The following is a 6,000-nucleotide window of genomic DNA, read 5'->3' as shown; positions in this document are numbered from 1 at the left end:
TAAGACATGTTTTGTATATTATGTGTATTATATATATATATACTGTATTCATACCAAGCATTATCTAGAAAAAAGAAAATGTTATTAAGAATATCAGAAGGAAGAGAAAATACATTTATAGTACTGCACTCTATTTATATAAAAAAAAATCATGTGTAAGTGGACCTTCACAGTCCAAATTTCTGTTGTTCAAGGGTCAACTGTATATCATTTGAGATGTATATGTACGGATATGTGTGTATAAGTGTATTAAAGTTCATGTGTATAAGCAAAATCGTGGGAATGGTATATTATCACTGCATAATCTATGTTTTCCACCCAATAATATTTTGAAAACATCTTCCATGTCAATAAATAGATGTTTAAACTATCATTTTTAATCTCTATGTAATATATGATTTTATGGAAAAGTCACAATCTACTTAACACATTCTGTATTAATAAGCCATTTAGGACATTTTATCATGTAAGTTGGGGCAAGGGCAGACTTTTTTTTTCTTCAGAGAGAGAGTGCACATGCCAGTGAGTGCAAACAAGTACTAGCAGAGGGGAGGGATGGAGTGAAAGGGAGAGAGAGAATCCCAAGCAGCCCATCATGGAGCCCTTAGCAGAGCTCCATCTCAAGACCCTGAGATCATGACCTGAGCCGAAATTGAGTCCAATACTTAACTGACTGGAATAACTTCTTATCTGAAACAAAAGCAAAGAGCATTTGGGAATCCTGTTTCCTTTTTTGCACCTCTTCTTTTATATCTGGCTTCCTCTCAGTTCTTTCAGTAGGAAAAAATACAAGAGGGAATATACAGCTCAGCAAGGTGACTAGATGATTAGTAAAATAAAAAAAAATTAGTTTCCTACAAAGTTTTCAGTACTTTTTTCTCCTTGCCATGACTACATTGTACTTATTACCAGTAATGATTAGATAGTCAAGTTATTCAAGGTATAATTAGAAGATAATTAGTGATAGAACAACAAATTAAGTTAAAAAAATCTAGAAGTATGCAATAGTAAAGTATAGGATGAATCAGGCCAGTCCTATAGGACTTTTACTTATAAAACAAAGGCCAGAGTAGCCTGTGTAGGAAAGAACTTTATTAAATGTGCCGAGATGACCCATTTTCCTCTTTTGGCTGTTGTGGCCTTTGGCATTTCAGTGACCTCTGATGTTTGGCTTTCTGCTGTGTTGTTATGACAGACACAGGGTTGATATTAAAAATATTTCACAGTGATTCAGGGGCACTGATCAATGACAAAAACAACCAGCCTATCGCAGCGGCTATGACTGAACCTGTGTAAAAGGTATGCTGGTTGTCCCAAATGGAGTAGATAAAACAAGGAAACAAATTAAAAAAACCCCAAAACTTGAGGTTCTTGTTTATTCCAGGAAAGAGATTCTAGGTATGAAGCCTTTTTTGGGGGGTTTTAGTCTTACATGTCCTTCTAGTGACACCGCTGGGGAAACTATCATTTTTCCACAAAAATAAATGGTAAATAGCCTCTTCCTTTCTTTAAAACAATACCTAAATTCACAGAAAATGATACTGAGTATATGAAGAACTCTTAGAATTCTACATAGACTTAAAAACTCCACTAGCAGAGAAATATAAAGAGGTCATTCAGACACACAGAGAAATGCAATAAATATAAGAAAAATTGTTTAACTTTACTAATGAGCAAAGAAATGCAGATTTAAAAAATACCTGTATTTCACTTGGCTAACATCTGTCAAGTGGCTACCATGTGTCAGATATGGTGCTAAGCATTTTTACCTCATTTAATGTAAACAAATGTCCTGGTAAGGACTTTTAGTATAATGAATTTTGCTCTAATGCCCATTCCATAGGCAAGGAATCTGAGGTTCAGGGAGGGTAATATGCCTGAGGTGACACAGTTAATAAGTAGAGTTAAGCAAAATGCCATTTTGCCTTTTGAGATTTACAAAGATTAAATGATAGGTATCAAAATGAAAAATATGCATCCCTTTGACCCAGCACTTTCAGTTCCAAAATTTATCCCAGGGCAATAATTGGGTTAGTGCACAAAGGACTTTTATAAATAATACACTTAGTGCGGTATTATTTATAACATAAGAAACTAGGAACAATATAAATGTTCTTCAACAGAAGATTGGCCAAATATATATAAAGACCTATCCATATAATATAAACTCAAGCAGCTCTTAAAAATAATGATATCGATCAATATGATTTGGCTTAGAAAGTTGTGGCCTAGTTATACTGTTCAGTGGGAGGAAAAAAAAGTCATTCTCAGGTTACAAAATAGCATGCAAATTGTGAGTGTATTTCTGTCAAAAGAATTGTGTTCAGTTAAGCAGAGAAAAATGTTTGAATGTGTTTGCTGTGGTTATTCTTGTGGAAGGGTTAGATTATAGCAGAGCCCATCAGTGTATATTTCTGTATTATTTGATTATTCTTTTGGAATAACTATTTGAAGCAGGAGAAAAAATCAACACATATTGTTACACGCTGAACTGACAAAGCAGAGGCAAAGCAGTAACGCTGCAGGATCACCCCTAGGGCAGGTACACCCAGGCGGCACAGAGGAGAAAGAAATGATCCAAGACTCAGTGAATAGGGTGGGGTTGTGCAGAAAGAAGACCGTGAAAATCAGAAGAAAGGGGGCAGAAGGGAGAAAGGGAGAGGAGAGTAAAGTGGACCAACAGGAAAGTAAAGACAAGTTGAACAGTTGCAACAAAGTCAGTGAAGCCCTCCCTTTAGCAGGAAAGGTTCAACCTGTGGATTTGCGGAGAGGCAGGATAGCGTAGCAAAGGACAGTTAAGATAGTGAAGAGCAGGAGCTCTTGAATGGAGCAGTACTGTTAGTGCTCGCTAAATACCCATGTTTTCCCCAACAGGTCCAATCTGTTTTGCGGTGAGGTTGGGGCCATTTGACTCATTCTTGCCACTGGATTGTGAGAGGAAGGGCTAAGTCCCTTAGGCATTTTAATACCTCCCTCATCACTTTCTTGCCCCCAGGCAGAAGCTGCATGAGGTGTGCTCTATCATGCCAGAACAACAAGAAGTAGTCACCTATGCCCAGGGGCCAGGATGTGATTGACAAATAAATGCTTGTCTTAAGACACTGCGGTGTGGGGTTCTGCCTGTTTTTGCAGCTAGCATTGCTTGCTCTAATATGTTTTGCCATGTATTAGTTGTCCAACTTTAGACAGATTACTTAACTCTCTGAACATCAAGATTTCTCCTGTAAATGGAAATAATCGTGGTACCTATCTCATAGGGTTATTGGAGGATTAAATGGAAAGTGTACAGTGTTAGGCTATTATGGTTATTCTTACATGTGTTGTCTATTATTTTTGTTTTTTGCTGTCATTTACAGGAGGAATTGATAAATTCCCCAAACTGGACAGCACCAAGGTCAGGAAACGTCACTAGGTACCAGTAGGACCAATCGAAGGAGATACTGTGGGGTATATTAACAGAAGTTGTGGAATCCAGATGAGTGAGTGAAGAGGAATAAAGATACAGACCCAACTATTGTGCCAACTCCTTGTCAGGGGAAGCACTGGTTGCTGGAATGAGGTTAAGTTATAGAGAAAAGCTAGTTATCATCAATTGCATATCCATAAAAATGCCTACTAAATTTCCATCATAATGAAATGGGTTATGTTAGTATAATTATTTTCCTGACATCTCATATCTCAGTTTAAGTGGCCATGGAAGGTGCTATCTATGCCTAATCTTACTAATTGGTTGACCACAAGAATACTATATCCAGCAAGGCTTTCATTCAAAATGGAAGGAGAGATAAAGAGCTTCCAAGACAGGCAGGAACTGAAAGAATATGTAACCTCCAAACCAGCTCTGCAAGAAATTTTAAAGGGGACTCTTAAAATTCCCCTTTAAGAAGAAGTTCAGTGGAACAATCCACAAAAACAAGGACAGAATAGATATGTTGACACTAAACTCATATTTATCAATAGTAACTCTGAACGTGAACGGGCTTAATGACCCCATCAAAAGGCACAGGGTTTCAGACTGGATAAAAAAGCAGGACCCATCTATTTGCTGTCTACAAGAGACTCATTTTAGACAGAAGGACACCTACAACCTGAAAATAAAAGGTTGGAGAACCATTTACCATTCAAATGGTCCTCAAAAGAAAGCAGGGGTTGCCATCCTTATATCAGATAAATTAAAATTTACCCCGAAGACTATAGTGAGAGATGAAGAGGGACACTATCTCATACTCAAAGGATCTATCCAACAAGAGGACTTAACAATCCTCAATATATATGCCCCGAATGTGGGAGCTGCCAAATATTTAAACCAATTAATAACCAAACTGAAGAAATACTTTGATAATAATACACTTATACTTGGTGACTTCAATCTAGCTCTCTCTATACTAGATAGGTCTTCTAAGCACAACATATCCAAAGAAACAAGAGCTTTAAATGATACACTGGACCAGATGGATTTCACAGATATCTACAGAACTTTACATCCAAACTCAACTGAATACACATTCTTCTCAAGTGCACATGGAACTTTCTCCAGAATAGACCACATACTGGGTCACAAATCGGGTCTGAACCGATACCAAAAGAGCAGGATAGTCCCCTGTATATTCTCAGACCATAATGCCTTGAAATTAGAACTTAATCACAACAAGAAGTTTGGAAGGACCACAAACACGTGGAGGTTAAGGACCATCCTGCTAAAAGATGAAAAGGTCAACCAGGAAATTAAGGAAGAATTAAAAAGATTCATGGAAACTAATGAGAATGAAGATACAACCGTTCAAAATCTTTGGGATGCAGCAAAAGCAGTCCTGAGGGGGAAATACATCGCAATACAAGCATCCATTAAAAAACTGGAAAGATCTCAAATTCGAAAGCTCACCTTACACATAAAGGAACTAGAGAAAAAGCAACAAATAGACCCCACCCCCAGCAGAAGAAGACAGTTAATTAAAATTCGAGCAGAACTCAGAGATATCGAGACCAAAAGAACTGTGGAACAGATCAACAGAACCAGGAGTTGGTTCTTTGAAAGAATTAATAAGATAGATAAACCATTAGCCAACCTTATTAAAAAGAAGAGAGAGAAGACTCAAATTAATAAAATCATGAATGAGAAAGGAGAGATCACTACCAACACCAAGGAAATACAAACGATTTTAAAAACATATTATGAACAGCTGTACGCCAATAAATTAGGCAATCTAGAAGAAATGGACGCATTCCTGGAAAGCCACAAACTACCAAAACTGGAGCAGGAAGAAATAGAAAACCTGAACAGGCCAATAACCAGGGAGGAAATTGAAGCAGTCATCAAAAACCTCCCAAGACACAAGAGTCCAGGGCCAGATGGCTTCCCAGGGGAATTCTATCAAACGTTTAAAGAAGAAATCATACCTATTCTACTAAAGCTGTTTGGAAAGATAGAAAGAGATGGAGTACTTCCAAATTCGTTCTATGAGGCCAGCATCACCTTAATTCCGAAACCAGACAAAGACCCCACCAAAAAGGAGAATTACACACCAATATCCCTGATGAACATGGATGCAAAAATTCTCAACAAGATACTAGCCATAGGATCCAACAACACATTAAGAAAATTATTCACCATGATCAAGTAGGATTTATCCCTGGGACACAAGGCTGGTTCAACACTCGTAAAACCATCAATGTGATTCATCATATCAGCAAGAGAAAAACCAAGAACGATATGATACTCTCATTAGATGCAGAGAAAGCATTTGACAAAATACAGCATCCATTCCTGATCAAAACTCTTCAGAGTGTTGGGATAGAGGGAACTTTCCTCGACATCTTAAAAGCCATTTACGAAAAGCCCACAGCAAATATCATTCTCAATGGGGAAGCACTGGGAGCCTTTCCCCTAAGATCAGGAACAAGACAGGGATGTCCAGTCTCACCACTGCTGTTCAACATAGTTCTGGAAGTCCTCGCCTCAGCAATCAGACAACAAAAAGACATTAAAGGCATTCAAATTGG

Source organism: Vulpes vulpes, unplaced genomic scaffold (genome assembly GCF_048418805.1).
Source record: "Vulpes vulpes isolate BD-2025 unplaced genomic scaffold, VulVul3 u000000899, whole genome shotgun sequence".
NCBI lineage: Eukaryota > Metazoa > Chordata > Mammalia > Carnivora > Canidae > Vulpes > Vulpes vulpes.
The sequence above is the reverse complement of the archived record's forward strand: the minus strand, read 5'-3'. Positions refer to the sequence as shown.